The following is a 24,464-nucleotide window of genomic DNA, read 5'->3' as shown; positions in this document are numbered from 1 at the left end:
AGCGCATGTAGCCACAGTCCCATTGGCTGCTCTCCCCTTTGAGAGCTGACTGGTGGTGATTTAACCTGAGGGTCACCACACCTTAGGTGAGGGGCAAGGTTGAGAAGGTGGGGCCGTCATCAATAACTTCAGTTGGTATGGGAATTGAACCTGCGCTGTTGGCATCGCTTGACATCATGTACCAACCAGCTGTCCAGCTAAGGCTCAGCTAAGGCTGAGCGGCAACAATCATTCAGCAATGGCATTTTGTAACTGATAGTGGGAAATGCACAACAGCACGAGCTGGGATGACTGGTCTCTTTGGAGCAGATGATTTCAATAACATGTTATGTGAAGGAAATCATGGAATTGAACCCATGAACCATGTGCCACACTTCAGTAACATTTCTTCAGTGTTTCCCTCCCTACCTCCTCCTCTAACCAAAAAAAAACAATCACTGTAAGGATCCCAGCCGAGTAAAGATCAAGAGGGAGACTTGAGGGCAGGTAGAAGTAGAAAGAAGTTGAACCGTGACGTCACAGCCAGCAGGTAAGTGGTTAGCTGGTGACTGGTGTGTAGTTTTTCTATTCCCTGAGGTGTGTTGATAAGGTAAGGTTTTTCTATTTCGATTTTTTTTTTCATCGTGTGATTGGTTTCTTTTTCATTTATCTATTATTTGATATTATAGTTGGTCTAAGTTAAGTTTAAGATTAAAAATGGCAGGAGATCTCAGACCCGTGTTATGCTCCTCTTGCTCAATGTGGGAGCTCAGGGATGTGGCTGATGTCCCTGGCTCCTTCACGTGCGGGAAGTGTGTCCAGCTGCAGCTCTTGTTAGACCGCATGACGGCTCTGGAGCTGCAGATTGACTCACTTTGGAGCATCCGCAATGCTGAGGAGGTTGTGAATAGCACGTTTAACGAATTGGTCACACCACAGATTAGGATTGCTGAGGTAGAAAGGGAATGGGCGACCAAAGGGCAGAGAAAAAGTAGGAAGGCAGTGCAGGTGTCCCCTGCGGTCATCTCCCTCCAAAACAGGTATACCATTTTGGCTACTGTTGGGGGAGATGGCTCACCAGGGGAAGGCAGCAGTAGCCAGGTTCATGGCACCATGGCTGGCTCTGCTGTACAGAAGGGCGGGAAAAAGAGTTGAAGGGCTATAGTCATCGGGGAGTCAATTGTAAGGGGAGTAGATAGACGGTTCTGTGGAATCATGGAATTGAACCCATGAACCATGTGCTGCACCATGACTTGAAACTCTTACTCAGTCTACCAATGGTCATTACCATAGGGCTGTATATGTTATTGTTGCCATGGTGTTGCTCCAGCTATCGATGTGACTTCTAGCTTTGCTTGTTGTTTCGTGGGGAATGTGTGGCATTTCTTGATCCAGTTCTACGAGGGTGCCCTCCCTCAATTCTTTTCCCTGTACACTGATGACTGTATCAGAACCACTTTCAGGTCTCTCCTTGAACGGGAAAGTTTAATTAATTTTGCTGCCAATTTCCACCCTTTTCTCATCTTCATATGGTCCATCTCTAATTCTCTTCCCTTCCCTTCCTTGACTTCTATGTCTCAAGTCTTGGGGATAGGCATGTATTCATTATAATTCCACTGCCTTCCACAGCTAGCTCAACTACACTTCCTCATAGACTGCCATATTCCATTCTTCCAGTTTCTCCATCTCTGTTGCATCTGTTCTGTTCCAACCTTCCACACCAGCACATCTGGTATGTTTTCCTTTCTCGGCAACTCAGGATTCCACCCCACCAAGATTGGCAGGACCTATGGCTATGTCCATCCCATTTTCCACATTTCTCCCACCTCCCCTCCTCTCCCACCCAGAACCACAATAGCTTCCCCTTGTCCTCACCTTCCACCCAAAAGCTCGGCATTCAAGGAACCCATTCTGTGTGGGTTTCCTCCAGGTGCTCCGGTTTCCTCCCACAGATGTGTAGGTTAGGTGGATTGGTCATGCGAAATTGCCCTTAGTGTCCAAAAAGGTTGGGTGGGGTTGCTTGGTTATGGGGATAGGGTGGAGGTGTGGGCTTGAATAGGGTGCTCTTTCCAGCGGCCGGTGCAGACTCGATGGGCTGAATGGCCTCCTTTTGCACTGTAAATTCTATGATTCTATGATCACTCCTGCCACTTTCATCGTGATTCCACACCAAACATATCTTTCCCTCCTCTTGCCTTTCAGGATTCCAAATACATTGCATCCTCCCTGATACCTGGTCCGCTCCTCAACCAACCCAACACCCTGTCCCTCTCCGACAGCACCTTTCCAGACAAGTACAATTGAGACACAATTATCTTTCCAACAATTGCAAAAAAGCTCAACAACCATGATCACAGTCATAGTGTCGATGATTGTCAAAGACTGCATTCTTATAGCAATCCTGTCATCCAGCAGAGGGCAGCAGAGCGGAGCCGCTGATTGGCTGTTGCGGGGAAAATTTGCATCAGTGCATTGCGGTCACTGTATCCAGAAGGTGTACCTGAGCAAGACACCCTCCATGTTCAAGTGAAGGCAAGCATCCAGCAGAGTGCAATTGGCTGTTGCGGGGAAAATTTGCATCAGTGCATTGCGGTCACTGTATCCAGAAGGTGGTTTGTGGAGGAGCTTTTGTCTATTGACAGTTAAAACCCAAATACTTCTTCAGTGTTTCCCTCCCTACCTCCTCCTCTAACCAAAAAAAACCAATCACTGTAAGGATCTCAGCTGGGTAAAGATCAAGAGGGAGACTCAAGCGCAGGTAGAAGTAGAAAGAAGTTGAACTGTGACATCACAGCCAGCAGTAAGTGATTGGCTGGTGACTGGTAAGTACCACAGATTAGGATTGCTGAGGGAGAAAGGGAATGGGTGACCAAATGGCAGAGGAAAAGCAGGAAGGCAGTGCAGATGTCACCTGCAGTCATCTCCCTCCAAAACAGGTATACCGTTTTGGATACTATTGGGGGAGATGACTCGCCAGGGGAAAGCAGCAGTAGCCAGGTTCATGGCACCATGGCTGGCTCTGCTGTACAGAAGGGCGGGAAAAAGAGTGGAAGGGCTATAGTCATCAGGGATTCAATTGTAAGGGGAGTAGATAGACGGTTCTGTGGTCGAAAACGAGTCTCCCGAATGCTATGTTGCCTCCCAGGTGCACAGGTCAGGGATGTCTCAGATCAGCTGCAGAACATTCTGAAAGGGGAGGGTGAACAGCCAGTTGTCGTGGTGCATATAGGCATAAATGATATAGGTAAAAAAACGGGATGAGGTCCTGCAAGCAGAATTTAGGGAGTTAGGAGCCAAGTTAAAAAGTCGGACGTCAGAGGTACTAATCTCTGGATTGCTACCAGTGCCACGTGGTAGTCAGAGTAGAAATGAAAGAATAGGCAGGAGGAATGCATGGCTTGAGAGATGGTGCAGGAGGGAGGGATTCAGATTTTTGGGACATTGGGATCGGTTCTCAGGGAGGTGGGACTACTACAAATTGGATGGTCTACACCTGGGCCGGACTGGAACCAATGTCTTTGGGGGTTCTTTTGCTAACGTTGTTGGGGAGGGTTTAAACTAATGTGGCAGGGGGTGGGAACCAAATGAAGAGGTTAGTGGACAGTAAGGAGGTAGTAACCAAAACCTGTAAGGAACTAGATCATGAAGTCAGCGTGACTAAGGGGAAGAATAGGCAGGGAGCAGATGATGAACGCAAAAGGACTGGTGGTCTGAGGTGCATTTGTTTTAATGTAAGAAGTGTAGTAGATAAGGCAGATGAACCTAGGGCTTGGATGAGTACATGGGAGTATGATGTTATTGCTATTACTGAGACTTGGTTGAGGGAAGGGTATGATTGGCAACTAAATATCCCAGGATATCGATGCTTCAAGTGGGATAGAGAGGGTGGTAAAAGGGGTGGAGGAGTTGCATTTCTGGTTAGAGAGGATATCACAGCTGTGCTGAAGGAGGGCACTATGGAGGACTCAAGCAGTGAGGTGATATGGGCAGAGCTCAGAAATAGGAAGGGTGCGGTAACAATGTTGGGGCTCTGCTACAGACCTCCCAACAGCGAGCGTGAGATAGAGGTACAAATATGTAAACAAATTACAGAAAGAAGTAGGAGCAACAGGGTGGTGATGACAGGAGATTTTAATTTTCCCAACATTGACTGGGATACACGCCCGGTCAGGTGGTTGAAGTTTCAGTCGGGGATTGCTTTGGGAATAATGATCACAATTCTGTAAGTTTTAGAATACACATGGACAAAGACGAGAGTAGTCCTAAAGGAAGAGTGCTAAATTGGGGGAAGGCCAACTATACCAAAATTCGGCAGGAGCTGGGGAATGTGGATTGGGAGCAGCTGTTTGAAGGTAAATCCACATTTGATATGTGAGAGGCTTTTAAAGAGAGGTTGATTAGAGTGCAGGACAGACATGTCCCTGTGAAAATGAGGGATAGAAATGGCAAGATTAGGCAACCATGGATGACAGGTGAGATTGTGAGACTGGCTAAGAGGAAAAAGGAAGCATACATAAGGTCTAGGCGACTGAAGACAGACGAACTTTGGAAGAATATCAGGAATGTGGGACCAATCTGAAACAGGGAATCAAGAGGGATAAAAGGGGTCATGAAATAATCTTTAGCAAACAGGGTTAAGGAAAATCCCAAAGCCTTTTATTCATATACAAGGAGCAAGAGGGTAACTAGAGAAAGGGTTGGTCCACTCAAGGACAAAGGAGGAAAGTTATGCATGGAGTCAGAGAAAATGGGTACTTTGCATCGGTATTCACAGAGGAGAGGGACATGACGGATGTTGAGGTTAGGGATAGATGTTTGATTACTCTAGGTCAAGTCAGCATAAGAAGGGAGGAATGTGTTGAGTATTCTAAAAGGCATTAAGGTGGACAAGTCCCAGGTCCAAGTGGGATCTATCACAGGTTACTGAGGGAAATGAGAGAGGAAATAGCTGGGGCCTTAACAGATATCTTTGCAGCATCCTTGAACACGGGTGAGGTACCAGAGGACTGGAGAATTGCTAATGTTGTCCTCTTGTTTAAGAAGGGTAGCAGGGATAATCCAGGGAATTATTGACTGGTGAGCCTGGCATCAGTGATAGGGAAGCTGCTGGAGAAGATACTGAGGGATAGGATCTATTCCCATTTGGAAGAAAATGGGCTTATCAGTGATAGGCAACATGGCTTTGTGCAGGGAAGGTCATGTCTTACCAACTTAATAGAATTCTTTGAGGAAGTGACAACATTGATTGATGAGGGAAGGGCTGTAGATGTCATATACATGGACTTCAGTAAGGCATTTGATAAGGTTCCCCATGGTAGGCTGATGGAGAAAGTGATGTCTCATGGGGTCCAGGATGTACTAGCTAGATGGACAAAGAACTGGCTGGGTAACAGGACACAGAGAGTAGTGGTGGAAGGGAGTTTCTCAAAATGGAGAACTGTGACCAGTGGTGTTCCACAGGGATCCGTGCAGGGACCATTGTTGTTTGTGATATACATAAATGATCTGGAGGAAGGTATAGGTGGTCTGATTAGCAAGTTTGCAGATGACACTAAGATTGGTGGAGTAGCTGATAGCGAAGGGGACTGTCAGAGAATACAGCAGAATATAGATAGATTGGAGAGTTGGGCGGAGAAATGGCAGATGGAGTTCAATCTTGGAAAATGCGAGGTGATGCATTTTGGAAGATCCAATTCAAGAGCAAATTATATGGTAAATGGAAAAGTCCTGGGGAAAATTAATGTACAGAGAGATCTGGGTGTTCAGGTCCATTGTACCCTGAAAGTGGCTGCACAGGTCGATAGAGTGGTCAAGAAGGCATATGATGTGGAGATGCCGGCGTTGGACTGGGGTGAGCACAGTAAGAAGTCTTACAACACCAGGTTAAAGTCCAACAGGTTTGTTTCAAACACGAGCTTTCGGAGCACGGCTCCTTCTTACTCAGTCTTGATTCACCTGAAGAAGGAGCCGTGCTCCGAAAGCTCGTGTTTGAAACAAACCTGTTGGACTTTAACCTGGTGTTGTAAGACTTCTTACTAAGAAGGCATATGACATGCTTTCCTTCATCAGAAGGGGTATTGAGTACAAGAGGTATTGAGCAGGTCATGTTACAGTTGTATACGACTTTGGTTCAGCCACATTTGGAATACTGCGTAGAGTTCTGGTCGCCATATTACCAAAAGGAAATGGATGCATTAGAGAAAGTGCAGAGGAGGTTCGCCAGGATGTTGCCTGGTATGGAGGACGCTAGCTATGAAGAGAGGTTGGGTAGATTAGGATTATTTTCATTAGAAAGACGGAGGTTGAGGGGGGACCTCATTGAGGTCTACAAAATCATGAGTGGTATAGACAAGGTGGATAGCAAGAAGCTTTTTCCCAGAGTGGGAGACTCAATTACTAGGGGTCACGAGTTCAAGGTGAGAGGGGAAAAGTTTAAGGGAGATATGTGTGGAAAGTTCTTTCCGCAGAGGGTGGTGGGTGCCTGGAACGCATTGCCGGCAGAGATGGTAGAGGCGGGCATGATAGCGTCACTTAAGATGTATCTAGACCAATACGTGAATGGGCGGGGAGCAGAGGGATACAGATCCTTAGAAAATAGGCGACAATTTTAGATAGAGGATCTGGATCAGCACAGGCTTGGAGGGCCGAAGGGCCTGTTCCTGTGCTGTCATTTTTCTTTGTTCTTCTTTCTTTGTTCTTTGTTCATATCTTCCCTGTCCACCCAGCAAGAAGGAGCAACAGTTAATGTAATGATGAACACCCCACACCCACACAGCCAACTCACTCACCAGCTTCATGATAAGGGTTCGCAACACATATGTATTTGCCACAGACCTGCTGCATTTACCAGCTGTACATAAAGCACCCTCTATAAAAGTAGCAGAGAGATTTTGTTCCCCTCTCGATTAGTAAGGAAGCAACAACCAAAAGCCATGATCCATTAACCTTCTGGGGCAGAGGTAGAGAAAAGAGTGTAGTTTATTTGATTTTATTTCCTTTTGGCTATTCAAGCATTCATATTACACCACCAAGGACAACTGCCTATGAGTGAGAGATCGGTTACAGTTCTCTCATGTCTCATATTTATATCTAAATCTAACTGACAAACCTAAATGCATCACCAAGTTAGTAGATAAAATTTTACATTTTGCATAATTTTGCTTCCATGTGAGCGATCTGTTAATGCTTGTACTTCTGTGGACCAGTTAGCCCCTTGTATGTTTAGGCACTTGCTGTGTAGTACTTGCAAATTGTCATCTTGTGTATTTTGCCACTTACATTATTCCTGATTAAGCACTTTAAAGCAGTTGTCTCCCGGAGTTGCCAACTTACATTTTGGAGGCTAGCTTTGACAAAAGAGAATTGTGGGTGAGTGATGGTGCGACTGAGTAACTGTGGCATTATTGCTGCTCATATTTCTTTTGGTTAAATTTTGCAAAATATCTTCTTCAGTGTGAAATAATTTGTCGGTCCTTATCTTAGATTTCCTCTCGCTGTCCCAGTTTCTGCACACAGTGGAAATTGCAAATGGCAACGACGGTTCAACACCGATCCTATTACTTTTCGAAGTGATTGCCTGAGACTCTGCAATCTAAAGTGCGCTGTCCTCAAGGCAGTGAAAGCACACAATTTAGTGGGGAAGCGCATTGGAGCGAGGAGATTGCACTCACAAAGTCTTTTGAAATGTACCCAGTAATATTTTGTCAGCCTATTCTGATCCGATTAGCCGCAATATTGATTGAATGAGCCATGGTGATTCCATTTGAAAATTCAACATTGATTCATTGGATTTTACTACTTTTTAAAGTTATGGATAAGCTTGGGAAACAATTGCACTCATGAAGATAATACTACCTGACTGGCAAAGTGTTAAATTGTTGAAACAAGATATTCCAGGAACGTCGATTCATTTCAGACTGACATACCAACACCGTCTAAGCTATAAGCAGTGAATAACATCACTGATCTGGCAAAGATTAAATACATATGGACAGGTAGTTTCCCTTAGTACTTAACTGGCCTAAACAAAGACACTATTACTCTGCATTCTGAATACATCAGTTCCAATATGTGCGGGTTAGGTGGGTGCTAAATTACACGTCGTGTCCAAAGGTTAGGTGCGGTTACTGGGTTACGGGGAGAGGGTGGAGGTGTGGGCTTAAGTCGGGTGCTCCTTCAAGGGCCAGTGTAGACTCGATGGGCTGAATGGACTCCTTCTGCACTGTAAATTTTATGATTCCATGAATACATTTTTTCTTTCTACAAAAAATGATCGAGAGCCTGAATATCTGTCAAGAAATATGGGCATTATTTACGTCTGCTTGGCCTTAAGCATAAAGGTTGCTTAACATCAGTTTGGCTTAGTGGTAACCCCCCTTGCCTTAGACTCAGAAAGTTGTGGATCAAAGGTAGCTTTCAGCATGTAACTGAGGCTGACATTACAGAGTAGTACTGTAATGTGCTGTCTATCAGATGAGACATTAAACTGAAGCTCTCTCTGAGCAGGTAATGTCAGAAAATTTAACTTTAAGATGAGGAAAAGAACTCAGCGTTCATCCCTCAATGAATGCCCCAAAACTGATTAATTAGTCTAATTTCCTCTTTGTGGAATTTTATTGCGCATAAATTGGCTGCTGCAAGAATGCAAATAATCTTTATTGTCACAAGTAGGCTTACATTAACACAGCAATGAATTTACTGTGAAAAGCCCCTAATCGGCACATTCCGGTACACAGAGAGAGAATTCAGAATTCTCTGCTGGTACAGGAATTGAACCCACACTGCATTGAACCCTTGTTCTGCATCACAAACCAGCTGTCTAGCCCACTGAGCTAAAGCAGCCCCGCTGGAATAGTGACTGCTTTTCATGCTAGCATATAGGCTGTGAAGGCTTTGGAACACTGTGAGTAAATGAAAGACACGGCACAGATGCAAGCTATTTCTTCTTTACATTGAATTCCAGGCTATTTCTCTTTAAAACTATTCCTACCAGAAACCAAAATATTGGCAAACAGCCAGAAAATTCATGTTGATATTTCACATGCCTACATCTTGTTACATATCCCTTAATTATACTACATAGGTGGTCTATGGGCAAATGGCTTGTTTGCAATTGTTTGCATTCCACCTGGGAGCAACCGCTGTGATGTTACACGACCTTTAGCTTCCCTGGAGCTGCGAATGTCACAGTGATTTAGTGCTTCTCCCCTTTCATGTTAGCTTGTAATGTAAAGAATACCAAGAAAATTAATAGTACTGTCTGGAAAAAAACAGGACCTTGTTTTTGCAAGAGAAGGTTATCCACCTCCCTTCATAATGTTTAAATCAATTGCTTCCGAACAATGCAGTGGTTAGCACTGCTGCCTCATGGCGCCAATGACCCGGGTTCGATCCTGGCCTCGGGTCACTGTCCGTGTGGAGTTTGCACATTCTCCCCGTGTCTGCGTGGGCCTCAGCCCCACAACCCAAAGATGTGCAGGGTAGATGGATTGGCCACGCTAAATTGCCCCTGAATTGGAAAAAAAAGAATTGGGAACATTAATTTTTTTTTAAATTGCATTCGAACATGAGTTATTTCTAGTGGGCCACATCCCTCTTCAATACAGCCAATAAAATAAGACCCGGGAAATACTTTATTTAAAAAGAAGTGGTTAAAAATAATTTGTTAGTTCTGAAGCTGTTTGTCACGTCCTGAGGACATGGAAGATGCTGAAAGAAGTTTCCCTCCTTTCTTTCTGCCCCGCCCACCTTTTACATTCCATCCTGCCCTCCCTCCCAATCTGAATTTGCAGGCAATTAGAGTCTGTGAAATCAATTCCACCATAACTCAAAGAAGATCAATCTGATCGTGTGTGATTGTGTGAAATAGGTGATAGCGAATTGGCAGCCCATTTCACACATCTCCCAATTTATATTCCTGATGTGGAGATGCCGGCGTTGGACTGGGGTGAGCACAGTAAGAAATCTTACAACACCAGGTTAAAGTCCAACAGGTTTGTTTCAAACACGAGCTTTCGGAGCTCCGAAAGCTCGTGTTTGAAACAAACCTGTTGGACTTTAACCTGGTGTTGTAAGATTTCTTACTAATTTATATTCCAATTGACTTCAATGCTTTTACTCTATTATACAAAGCTACATTTAAAAAAACTACCTACAATGAGTCGATGTTGTGACAAGCTGCCAATGGGGTGTGATTGCACTTCGAGACATAAGCATGGTAAATTCTTTTTGGTTCAGTATTTTAATGAAGGCATTGACCCATTTATTTTAACCACATTAATGCCTCCGGCAGCCAAAGAAATGTCTTCAAGTGCATTAATATCGCAGTATGTAATTTCACCCTCTCCTAAGAAAACGTAACATCAAACAGCAAACTGTCATTTCATTATAATCATTATGTGTCTTCTTCCAGAAGGCAAATCCTTGTCTGCTTGCGCTTCATCTTAAGCCATTTTCCTGCCTTCATTCTCTGGGACAGAGCAAGGAGGCAGCTCCTAAATCTACCTCACCTGGAGCAGGAATTGAACCCACACCTTTGGGATTATTCAGAGCCACATGTTAGTCATCTAACCAATTGAACAAACCAGCCATCAGATTGTTGTTTGTGCTGTTGTAGTTAGACAACTTTGAAAATATTAACCAACCCCTCACCTATTCATTCGCCCAATTTTCTTTCAGATTCCATGCTGTGTTCTACCGTAATCCAGCATGGAACACAGTTTTTTTAAAATGTGGAAACATTCATGTGTCCTCCGTGAGGACATAAATGGATAGTAGCTACTCTCAAATGTCAATGGATTCATCCAAGGGTACAAAGACTTCCCTAAGCCCATGTTGCTTTGTTTCCAGGTCCAATAACATGTCCATCTTAACATGTATTCATCATGACAGGATTGAAGATGCACAGAAATGGTACATGATTGCTGTCAAAAAGATGGAGCGCATGTTTACCATACACCCCTTAGGCAATCGCCCCATCAGAGGGATTACTGATCGATTTGGAAAGCATGTTATCTATCCCCAGTGCACAGAATCAATTGGATTTGTATGTATTAAGCACAAACCTTGGCCATTCACTCGACAAAGAAGCATCGAGCATTCATTTTTGACCAATGTACCTCCAAGTAGAAAGGAAGAAAAAGAACTTATGAAAAAAGTACCTTACATACACGATTTCAGGATATCCCAAAGCAAATTCACAGCCAATTAAATACTTTTAAAGTTCAATCAGTGCTAAAATGTGGGAAACAATCTGATTTACTCCTTTGGAAACTATAGATTTCGCACAAACAAACGTGAAAATGAACTGGTGATGACCCCCATCCATTTCCATTACATCGAATAATAGCTGCTGGAGGGATGAGAATACAATAACCAGCTTTAAAGCAGGGGATGGGGAAAAAAGAAACATCTGAATCAGCAGAGCATGACTGCATTCATTGTAAAATTACACCATTAACATGAATTAAATCACATATAGCGTCAGCAGTCACTAGGCATTACAGTACAATCCACACTGTGGTTTCTCAACAGATAGACAGTTGAGAGTTGTGAGCAATTCGAGTTGTCTGATTAAGTACGCAGTTGTATTTTTATGTTCTATGTTTAAAAGTGACACATGGAATCAATAGGATGCTGAGGTGAAACGGTGCTAAGCAGGTGACACCCTGGTTGAGAGAACAAAGGTAAAGAACAGTACAGCATAGGAACAGGCCCTTCGGCCCTCAAAGCCTGCGCTGATCATGATGCCTGTCTAAACTAAAATGTTCTGCACTTCCGGTGTCCGTATCCCTCTATTCCCATTGTTTTTTGGGCTGGTTTAGCTCAGTGGGCTAGACAGCTGGTCTGTGATGCAGAACAAGGCCAGCAGCGTGAGTCCAATTCCCATACCAGCTGGGAATTCTGAATTCTCCCTCTGTGTACCCAAACAGGCACCGGAATGTGGCAACTAGGGGCTTTTCACAGTAACTTCATTGCAGTGATAATGTAAGCCTATTTGTGACAATAAAGGTTGTTTATTTATTTTATGTTTATGTATTTATCAAGATGCCTCTTAAATGCCGCTATTGTATCTGCGTCCACCGCTTGCCCTGGAAGAGTAAGTGTTGCTGTCTGCCTCAGTATTTTCCACAATCCTGCCCTTCATGCCTAATTGTTAAATACTCCATATACTACACTACAGTTCCTTATTTATTACTAAACGCACTTTTATATGTGTTTCTTTATTCCAAAGGCAAATCAATAATTGTCCCAGCACGGCATCAAAGCTAGATCTCTGTTGCTAAGCAGTAGTCAAATCGAGCCTGCAGCTATTGATTATGTGGGATTGTGGTGACTCCTGATTGCACCCTAAAGCTTTACAAAAGAATGAATTTAATTTAGCGCCATCATAATTTCAGTGAATGCTACTTGCGAGGTAACTTATTGGATCTGTTGAATAAGGGTAGAATTTGGACATCACAAAAATGTATTTACTTTTATTGACTCGTCACTCAGCTTTTTGTCTAAGATCCTTTGTTGAATCCAGATACAACTGAGCATAATTCAGAGCAATGTAAGAATAAATACCCTTCTGAGAGAGGACATTTTCCCTCCTTCTCGCAAAACTCAGTTATTTACTTTGCTTCTTCGAAAGTATGATATACTCTTCAGCTAACTACTTCAATGAGACTCGTCCCCATTGACAGAATGCACTAAGGGACTGCACACACCTACATGAAGCTTTGGTACGCTAACATTCACACGGTACAATTGAGAACTTTGTCTGACCATGTTATCCGCACTACAAGATCTCTCTTAGTGAAGATGTCACAAGACTTAAGAGATAATCCAAAATAAATTGATCTTGAAAGCAGGCATTCAAAAATATACTCTTCAATCCGCCAACCGCGTACAATCTGTTCTACATTTGCACTACTGGAGAATGAGCTGCTGCATTCCAGAAACAGCAACCCTCACCCATTGCTCCGCTGAACAGGTTGGAGTCTTTGATCATCTCAGACAAACCTATCCTTAGACCAGTTCGCAGGTATTTATGCTGTTTTATCTTGTGCGTTATTCCAAACAGTGTTACGTTAACTCTTTTATCTGAAAAACCATCCCACAAGTTCACCGCTCCCTATAGAAAGAATGTCAGCTCTCTGCTGTTTCCCTGGAAGGAGCTAGTGTTTCCAACAGTCTCCCGCTGCCTCCAATCAAACCTTGGCCTGCTGCAATGTTCCAAGAAAGCCTAAAGCAAAGTGCAGAAACAGGCAGGTTTCGGACTTAACATTGAGTTAAACAACTTCAGACTGTGAACTCTCTTCCACCTTCATCCCGTTTTTATTTCTATCAATTCATTTTCATTTCTTCTATCAATCCATTTTCCCCTCTCTATTGTTCCCCCTCCACCCACCCCATCCACCGAGCCCATCTGTTCCCTGTTGCTAGTTGTCCTTTGACCCATTGATTACCTTTGTTCTGCCATTAACACATTCTGACCTCTTAACGTGCCACTGTCAGCACCCTTCTTAGTCATTACCACCACCAGTTATATTTCCATTGCCTTTCTGTCCACAGCATCTTTGTCAATCTCCACCTATCGCTGGCCCCACTGCTCCACTCTGCCCCCACCATCAACAATAAAAATCTGATCCTATTTCCAGCTCTCTCCAGCTTTGACAAAGAGTCATCCAGACTCAAAATATTAGCTCCCTTCTCTCTCCACAGATGTTGACAGACCTGCTGAGATTGTCCAATAGTTTCTGTTGTTGTTCCAATCAGACCTACACTGGCAGACCAACAGAATCCCTACGGGCAGCATGGTAGCATGGTGGCTAGCATAAATGCTTCACAGCTCCAGGGTCCCAGGTTCGATTCCTGGCTGGGTCAATGTCTGTGTGGAGCCTGCACGTCCTCCCCATGTGTGCGTGGGTTTCCTCTGGGTGCTCCGTTTTCCTCCCACAGTCCAAAGATGTGCGGGTTAGGTGGATTGGCCATGCTAAATTGCCCGTAGTGTCCTAAAAAGTAAGGTTAAGGGGGTGGGGATTGTTGGGTTACGGGTATAGGGTGGGTTTGAGTAGGGTGATCATTGCTCGGCACAACATCGAGGGCCGAAGGGCCTGTTCTGTGCTGTACTGTTCTATCTATGTGGAACTACATAAAAAAGATACTAAGGCATTGTAGAGTGCAGAAACTGTTACGAAGAATAGTTCAAAGAATGAGTAATTTCAGTTTTAAAGACAGATTGGAGAAGATGGAACTGTTTTCCTTGGAGGAAAGAAAACTCAGGGGAGATTTGAGAGAGATATAAAAAATTGAGGTGTCTGGACAAAGTAGATAGAAGAAACCATTCACAGCCATGAAAGGATCTAGAATGAGAGAGCACAGATTTTAAATAATTAGCAAAAGAAGCAAAAGTGATGTGACAAAAAACTTTGCACAGCGTGTGGTTAGGGTGTGAAATGCACAGCTTGAGTGTGTGGCGTAGCAGGTTCAATCGAAGTTTTCAAAAGGGAATTAAAACGTTAATCTGAAAATGAAAACTATACAGGGTTACAGAGGAAAGGTGGGAGAATAGCACAAGAGAATTGTTCATTTACAGAACGAGTGCAGACACGATGGGCCAAATGGCCTCCTTCTGCACCGTAACAATGCTGTGACTCTGTTATATAACTTCAAGCCTTTTGAAGATGGACTGCCCGAAAATTCACAGAACCGAAATTATCCCACGATCCCAGTAGGCAACCTTGCTTACAGGAGATGTAGCACATTTTTTTAAAAACACCTTTAAGCCTTTTCTCACACCTCCTTTCAACTTCAGCTTCCACACCGGAGCCATGGGCATTTTAAATCACCATTAATACTTTGAAAGTATCCTCACCAAGTGAACAATATATTTTCATCCCTAGTCACAGGATATTGAGATGCAGTCTAGTATTGAACGAGCTTCATGTCGTCGAGAAGCTTTTCGCAATAATAAATAATCATAATCAATATTTTTATATCACTAGTTTAAATATCTAAAATTCAACCTGATTTAAAGGATTAATCTCAAACACAATCATCCTCAATTTGCTTTTATCAAAATCCAGATTGTAAAATTATACCTAGGACAACTTACTTTATTTAGCTGTTCAAATTCCTGGCAGTTTCCAAAGTTGCACAAATGTTTGGTGAAACGATTAAAAGAGACATACTTTACAGAAAGGAGTGAGCATCAACCCCTGGTATTTGCCTACCTGTGATAATGCCGACTTTCACGTTATCAATGCATTCTGGGCAACTATTTTAAAAACTAATTTTTACAGGATGTGGGTGTCACTGGCTAGGCCAGCATTTGTTGCCCATCGCTAATTTCCCTTGAGAAAGTGGTGCTGTGCTGCCTTCTTGAACTGCTGGAGTCCATGTGGTATAGGTACACCCACTGTGCTGTTAGGGCGGGAGTTCCTTCCAGCAACAGTGAAGGAACGACGATATATTTCCAAGTCAGGATGGTGATGACTTGGAGGAGAACTTCCAGGTGGTGGTGTTCCCATGCATCTGCTGCCCTTGTCCCTCTATATGGTAATGGTTGTGAATTTGAAAGGTGCTGCCTAAGGAACCTTGATGAATTGCTGCAGTGCATCTTGTAGATGGTAAACTCTGCTGCTACGGTGCATCGGTGGTGAAGGGAGTGAATGTTTGAGGAATGTAATCTAATCAAGCAGGCTGCTTTGTCCTGGACGGTGTTGAGATTCTTCAGTGTTGTTGGAGCTGTACTCATCCAGGCACGTGGGGAATGTTCCATTGAGGATGTGAAGCAAGGGTTAAGAGCTAGAGAGAGCCAGAATGAATGGGATACATTAGTGGAAAATCACAAGTGGAGGAGCTTGTTATTGAAGCCATTGAAGGAGAAGGAACTTGTTGAGATAAGGGAGTTGATATTTTAATTTGTGAGCCGACTCATGACTATAAGCCGAATAGCCTTGAGAAACAAGGAGCATGGCCGGATGACAGGATATGAAATGTGGGAGCCGCTTGCAAATATAGCTAACACCTGCTAATTAAGCAAATGGTGGAATTTGAATTCAATCAAAATCTGGAATTAAGGGCTGGTCAATGGTTGTTGGCAGTGGGGGATTCAGCCATCATAATGGGGCAAGGGTTCAGCCATCATAATGGCGGCAAGGATTCAGTCATAATAATGGGGGCAAGGGTTCAGTTCTCACCATGGCAGCCGATGGAATTTAAATTCAATTACATCTTTTTAAAATCTGGACTATAAAGCTAATCTACCATGACAACCAGCATTACTTATTATAAAAATCCACCTGGTTTAGTAATGTCCGAAATCCGCCATCCTTGCCTGGTCTGGCCTTCAAGTGACTGCTGACCGACACTCAGCAATGTGGTTGACACTTAAGTGCCCCCTCCGACATTGCCCAGCAAGACACTCAGTTCACGGGCAGTTGGGGATGGGCAACAAGTGTTGGCATTGCCAATGACGCCCACATCCCACTAAAATAATTTTTGAAAAACCAAAGAATTCAAATCCAGACGGAACTTTCAAATTCTGTGGTAGTTTCTCAGTCCGACTGGGAGAATGTTTCAGTTAGATCAGCAATCCACTAGCCAGGCAGCATTTCTTTAAACAGTAGAATCTTACCTCAAAGTGAAGCAGAAGATCGAAATTCATTAGAAATCGATTTGAAGACGTTTCTCAGAACTCGAAGTCCGAAATGCAGGCAGTAAGTAGGCCTTGCTTGTCAAGGTAAAGCCATGCATCTTTCTGGGGCTTTCCCTGAATGCTGTCGCAGGTGGCGGAAAAGAGTACTCACAGGTACTTATTCAAGTTAACGAAACGCACCATTACTGAATCTTAATGCTTAATATTGCTGTTGATGGAGAATTGATTTTTTATTGATTTCATTAAGCTCTCTCTAAACTGATGAATGATTACACTTTAATTAGGAACTTGAATTAATCATTGTGGTTAATATTTAATTAAATCCATCCTGTACAACACTTGCTCTTTCACTGTAATGGTGTCCATTCTTCGAGTAGATAAAGGTTGGTGGGAAAATAACTATCTCACGTACTTCGGATTTTATAAGCAGGGGTTATTGAATTGGTCTCTGGTTGCATTGGCCGAGATTCTCCGTTGCGAGTCCGCCTCACTACTGCTGCTAGTGAGGATGGAGAATTAAGCATTCAGCCAATTTTCCCATTCATTGCAGCAGGACCAGAGAATCCCGCTGCCGTTAACGGATGGAGAATCCCTTTGGATGGGGAACAATTATGCAAACCTCCCACTGCCCGAGCTGGGATCATCTAGCAATAAGCCTGTCTTTAAAAACTAAAAAAAAAAGAATCCTTATTGTCACAAGTAGGCTTACATTGACATTGCAATGAAGTTACTGTGTGGCAGCATGGCGGTGCAGTGATTAGCACCGCTGCCTCACAGCACCGAGGTCCCAGGTTCAATCCCGGCTCTGGGTCACTGTCCGTGTGGCGTTTGCACATTCTCCCCATGTTTGCGTGGGTTTCGCCTCCACAGCCCAAAGATATGCAGGGTAGGTGAATTGGCCACACTAAATTGCCCCTTAATTGGGAAAAAAATCAAATGTATTGGGCACTCTAAATTTTTTTTTAAATGAAGTTACTGTGAAAATCCCCTTGTCACCACATCCCAGCGCCTGTTCGGGTACACAGAGGGAGAATTCAGAATGTCCAAATTACCTAACAGCACGTCTTTTGGGACTTGTGGGAGGAAACCGGAGCACCCGGAGGAAACCCACGCAGACACGGGGAGAATGTGCAGACTCCACACAGGGAATCAAGCATGGGACCCTGGTGCTGTGAAGCAACAGTGCTACCCACTGTGCTACCGTGCCGCCCTAGGAGATCATGGCGTGTCCTCGTGTTTCACACTGTTCACTCTTACATGGATCAGGCATGGCAGCACTCCCTTATCACCATTTCAGCATTTTTCACGTCAATCCAATGGCTTCTGGGCTGAAGGTTTCATTGTCTAATATAAAAACAGAACAACAATATTCTTTGAAACACTCACAAACAGAACAACAGCCATGAGTTAACTATCTGAGTACAGTACCCATTACTAACAGTAGGTATGGTATATCATTTGAGAATATTCAAGGGGGAAATAAAGAAAATCGCAGTAAAACTTGTGCACAAACCTCTGGCCGTGAAATTCTCTCCTGAGCTTTTGGAGCAGACAGTGGGGAATCCGGGAAATGGTCCAGCTCTCCAGCCCATTTTTCTTTGAAAATCGAATTCCACCAGAGTTGATGGGTCAGCCATACCCTTTAGACCTTGAAGAGTAAATTCAGGTGGGATGTGAATTAAGCAGTAAATCCAAGCTACATATTAGTGAGAAAAGATCTAACCTCAGAGGTTAACGTGAAGTAGATTCAGTGTGGGTGGAAATGAGGAATAGCAAGAGTCAGAAAACATTGGTGGGAGTGGTGTGTAGGCTCCGAAACAATAATTATACGGTTGGGCTAAGCATTAAACAAGAAATTATTGAGCTTGTAACAAAGGGAATGTAATCATTGTGGGATATTTAATCTTCATGCAGACTGGGACAATCAAATTGGTAACTGTGGCCTAGAAAATAGTTAGTGGAATGTTTTCATGACAGTTTCTTGAAGTAATACATTGTAGAAGTGACCAGGGTCAAAGCTATCTTAGATCTCGTATTGTGTCATGAAGCAGGGGAGGCAGTGTTATGGTCAATGAATGGGTAACCCAGGGTAATGCTCGGGGGGGGGGGGGGGGGGGGGGGGGGGGGGCGCAGGGTTTGAATCCCTCCATGGCAAATGGTGGAATTTGAATTCAATCAAAATCTGGAATTAAGGGCTGGATTCTTTGGTTCCCCCAACCACATGTTTCTCACGCTGTGCTGTTCGCTGGTTGTGGCATTCTGTACTCCCGCTGCTTGTCAGTGGAATTACCCATTGAAGCCACCCCATGCCGTCGGGAAACCCCCAGGTGGGGATGCACTGCGAGCAGGAATAGAGAATCCCAAAGACCGGAAAATGCCGGTCTAAAAGTCTAAAGGCCATGAAACCATTGTCAATTGCTGTAAAAAGCCATTTGGTTGACTAAAGTCATTTAGGGAAGGAAATCTGCCATCCTTACATAGTCTGGCCCTTATATGGTGCCATGATCCACTTGGAAATAGTGATCATAATACAATTCAATTCCATGTTGAGTTTGAAATTAACATATGCCATTCACAAAGAAGAGTCTTTAAAAAAACCATTTACATTGGTACTAGCTCAGGGTAATTGGGTAAATGCTAATACACAATGGAAAACATTTAAAGAGGCAATTCAAATGGTTCAACAAAAATACATTCCATTGAAAAACAAAAAGCGGATGCCTGCTGTCCCCGCTCCTATTTACCCTGACAATCGGGCCACTGGCGATCACCGTCAGAGCAGCAGGGAATTGGAAGGGGATCCAGAAATGGGACAGAGAGCACAGAGTCTCACTCTATGAGGATGGCCCTCTACGTCTCGGACTCCAAAGCAGCATGGAGGGATTCATGACGCTCTGTGAAAGGGTTTGGAGCCTTCTCAGGCTGCAAGCTCAACCTGAGCAAAAGTGAAGTGTTCCCAGTGAACCCGCAAGGGAACGGGGCAGAGCTGGAGAGACTGCCATTTAAACAAGCCCAAAACAAGTTCTGCGACCTGGAGATCCAAATTGTCCACAACTGGACACAGATTCACAAATGGAACCTGACAAGTCTGGTGAAGGAAGTAAAGAAGGAGTCGCAGAGGTAACACAGTAGACAAAATGATCATGGCATTCGTGTATGTGTGTGGGGGGGGGGGGGGGGGGGGGGGGTATATCCAGGTATGCCCAAAAAAGTCCTGCAGAGAAAGAGAAGTTTGGGAGGCTTGCCCTCCCAAACCTGCACTACTACCACTGGGTGGCCAGAGCAGAAAGAGTGACAGGATGGGTAAGGGAACTGGAAACAATTGGTAAGGATGGAAGAGAACTCAAGCATAGGGATGCCCCTCCAAGCCCTTGCCACAGCAATACTCCCAACCCCGCAAGCCAAACACTCAACAAGCCCAGTTGCAATAGCCACACTCCGGACATGGAACCGGCGAAGGCCACATTTCGGCCTAACCAAAATATTCACTATGGCCCCCTTCTGCAACAATCACAGGTTCGTGCCAGCCACAGTGGAAGCCACCTTGAAGAGATGGAGACAGGATGGGGGGAGGGGGGGGGGGGGGGGGGGAATGACATTTAGGGATTTCTACACGACGGCAAACAAGCAACGTTAAAGAAACTAATGGAGAGGTTACAACTGCCAAAAGGGAATGAACTACAACATTTACAAATCAAAACCTTCCTCCGTAAAGAGATGGCAACATACCTACGGACACAGGGACATTCAATGATAGAGGAGCTATTGGATCCCGGCGACTTAGGTAGGGGGAACTGCGGCTATATGGGCGACTATTCCCCATTGGACGAGACAAGGGAAAAATGGGAGGAGAAACTAGGGATAGAAATATGGTGGACACTCTGGAGCGAAGCATTGAACAGGGCACCTCCACATGCGCAAGGCAAAGCCAAAAGGCCTCCTCTAGCTCCTATCTTCTATGTATCTACATAATGCAGCTGAAAGTGGTGCACAGAGCGCATCTAACCAGAACCCAAATGAGCAGATTCTTTTCGGAGGTGGAGGACAAATGTGAACGGTGCCAGGGTGGTCCAACCAACAACACCCACACGTTCTGGGCATGCCCAGACTTGTCGGGCTCTGGACAGCCTCCTTTGAGGCAATGCCCAATGTTGTGGGGATGAGGGTGGAGTGAAGTCCGAAAGCGGCTGTCATCGGGGCATCAGACCAGCCATAACTCTTCATGGGGCAGAGGGGGGAGACGATGCCCTTGCCTTTGCCTCGCTAATCATCCGCCGAAGAATCCTTCTGGTCTGGCGATCAGCAGCACCACCCAAAGCTGCAGGCTGGCTGTCGGAATTTCTCCAGATGGAGAAAATTAAATTCATAATCCGAGGGTTGGAGGAGGTCTTCCACAGGACGTGGAAGCCATTCACCAACTTATTCCAGGACCTATTTGTAGCCAACAGCCAATTGAGTCTGGAGTGGCGGGGTGGGGGGGACAGGACACGGACAAGCCACAAATAGGGCCATAGGAGGGGAAGGGAAGAGGGAAGAGGGTTGAAACCCATAAGACCACTAAACACAAGGGGAACAGCCAAAGGGGGACAGACCCAAGGGCAAAAGGAGGACCAGAGGAGCAGCAACAATTGGGGAGGCACAAGCTGGGGCCAACAACAGGCAATGCTGCTGAGGCAGATTGGCCAAATAAACCTCCAAGGGGAGACGAAGCAGGAAAATGTAAATATGTATGGCGAGCTTTGTCTGTCCGTACTTTGTTGACATTTTCATTTTCTCCCTTGTATAAACCAGAACCGCACGTTGATTGCCTTCGTAAAATACTACACGTGAGTACGACAAGTTTGTGAAAAACAATTAAAATATTTATTTTTAAAAGAAAAACAAAAAGCAAGAAAAACCCCGGGCGGAATTCTGCGACACCCCGCAGCGTCGGGGAATCGCCCAGGGCCGGCGTAAATTCCGCCCCCGCTGTGGCCGGAATTCTCCGCCACCCGGGAATCGGTGGTCGGCGGGCCCCCCGCAGCGATTCTCCGGCCCGCGATGGGCCAAAGTCCCGCCGCTGACAGGCCTCTCCAGCCGGCGGGAATTGGAGCACCTCTGGTGCCGGCAGGGGGCGCGAGGCGATCGGACTCCGGGGGTGCCCCCACGGTGGCCTGGCCTGCAATCGGGGCCCACTGATCGGCGGGCGGGCCAGTGCCGTGGGGGCACTCTTTTTCTTCTGCCACCACCACGGCCTCCACCATGGCGGAGGCGGAAGAGACCCCCCTACCACGCATGCGCCGGTGGTGACGTCGGCGGCCGTTGCGCACCGGCCCATGCGCGAACCGGCGAAGGCCTTTCGGCCATCCCCGACGCCGAGGGTCAAAGGCCATTGGCACCAGTTTTGCTGCCAGTCGGCGTGGCGCCAACCACTCCGGCATGGGCCTAGCCCCTAAAGGTGCGGAGAATTCCGCACCTTTGGGGAGGCCCGATGCTGGAGTGGTTGGCGCCACTCCGCTATGCCGGGATCCCCCCACCCCGCCGGGTAGGGGAGAATCCCTGCCCCATTTGTGGCTCATTCAGAGAGTTACGGGTAGGTTAAAAGAAGCGGTTTACAGTGGTGTAAAAGAAAACGCAGCAGATCTGAGGATTGGGAGTGTCTCAGAACCCCATAAAGGTCCAGTAAAAAATTCATGAAAAAGGAAAAGATGGAATATGACTGTTAACTAGCCAGGAATATAAAAACAAATTGTAAGAGCTTTAATAAGAACATAAAAAGGAAAAGAGTAGCCAAAGTCAGCCCCTTTAAAGCAGAGATTGGAAAAATTATCATATGCAATAAGAAATGGCAGAGGCATTGAACAAATATTTTGCGTCCATCATCAGATTAGAAGACACATGTTTCACACCAGGAATAGATGGTAACTGTTATATAATGTCGTATTATCTGTAAATATTTATTAAAAAACGAGGAACTAATCAGCTAGGAACTAATTGTTATGTGTAAGTGTTCCATGGGACCACTTCACAGGAGGTCAGTTTACTAAGTTCATGGATGGCTGTTTCCTGATGTGGAGACAACACAAATAGTGCAGGTTCAATTCCTGTACCTGCTGAGGCTATTCATGAAGAGCAAACTCCAAACAGACAGTCATCCAAGGCTAGAATTGAACCCCGGTCCCTGGTGCTGTGAGGCAGCAGAGAGAGTTGGCCTATGATGAGAGACTGAGTAAATTGAGCTTATATTCTCTGGAGTTGAGCAAAATGGGAGGCTTGAAACCTACAAAACTCTGAAGATGTTTGATGGGGAGGAAGCTGAGAGGTTATTTCTGCTGGTCAGGGAATCTAAAATACAAGAGCCCAGACTCAGGATAAGGGGGTCAAACATAATTAATTAATTAATAATTAATTTCGGACTGTGATGGGTGTGGGTTGTGAATCTCTGGAATACCCTACCCTAAAGTGCTGTGGATGTCCCATCGTTGAATGCCTTTAAGGCTGGGATAAACAGATATTTCATCTCTCAGGTAATTAAGGGGTATGGGGAACAGGCAGACAAATGGAGCTGATGCTCATGATCAGCCATGATTGTATTGAATGGTGGGGCAGGCTTGATGGGCCTTAGGGTCTACTCCTGCTCCTACTCCTAGTTCTTGTACCCTTGTGTTTTCAGTTTCCCTCTGGGCATATTTAGTTCAAATGACTCCCTCCTGTTATTTAAAAGACTTCCTCTACGGTTCACCGAGCAATTGATTATTACGGGAAAAGTGGAACACTTGAAATCTCATCCTCATCTTCAAGCAGTGCCGTAATCCTCCTGACTCTGAAATAAGGTGGAACAGGAAAATGGGACCTCCTCCCCTTGTCACCCCCCGCCAATGAGTTGGGGGCCCAGTAGAGCAGACAAATACCAGCATACACCCACTGTTGTTATGTGAATTCATTTGGCTCTGGAACTGGGATCGCTGTGGTGTTCTTTGTACTTTAAGATTTCTACTCCTGGTAGTAAGTGGTGTTCTTTGTGATTCTGTTATCAGGATGGATGCCGTAGTGTTCACAAAGACCACAGAAGCCTAGTTCATTAACGAAGCTAACTTTTATTTACACTACTAAAATTAAGCTCGACCACTTACTTCTATAGTAAACAATAATTATAGTAATTTATGCTCAACTAACACAAGTCTCTACACTCTAACTTTAACTCTAACTGTACTCTATCCTCTCTAGATCTTTCCTATGCACTCTACTCCAGCCTTCCCTCTGCCACAAGCCTGAGAGTCAGTGTTTTATATAGTACTGAATCCAGCTCCATCTAGTGGTTAATTGTAACATGACATCAACTCTTTGTATACTGAACATTTCTATAATGTCACAATCGCTGTCAGGTAGTACCATGGGGACAGAAAGTAAGAATGTGTCATCTTCAACTAAAATGTGTGACACTTATTGACCGCTATGTGAAGACTCAGGAGTCTTTGACTCTTCAAAGAATGGTAAGTCTTCAGTTCAAAAAGTCTAAATGTGTCCATTTTCTTTTATTCCAAAGTGTTGATTCCTGACTCCCTGGAATGATGGCAAATTGCCTGACTTTTGATAGCAACAAGCCTTTGCCTGAACATTCTTATCAAGCAATTCATGACGTTCCTGTCAATATGGATTTTGGCACTGATCTTGTGATATTTTATTGCTGAAGCTACGAATAACTTTTCCTTTCCTATTATGTCAATAAATTGTAATCCCTGAGAGTGTCCCGTGCATTAATTGAGCAGCCACAAATGAAGGGAGGCTGTGACCTTAAAGATGTGTAACCAGCAGCCGAGGAAACTGTCTCACCTGATTTACAACAATGAAGTAAGAAACA

Source organism: Scyliorhinus canicula, chromosome 12, assembly GCF_902713615.1.
Source record: "Scyliorhinus canicula chromosome 12, sScyCan1.1, whole genome shotgun sequence".
NCBI classification, from domain to species: domain Eukaryota; kingdom Metazoa; phylum Chordata; class Chondrichthyes; order Carcharhiniformes; family Scyliorhinidae; genus Scyliorhinus; species Scyliorhinus canicula.
The sequence above is the reverse complement of the archived record's forward strand: the minus strand, read 5'-3'. Positions refer to the sequence as shown.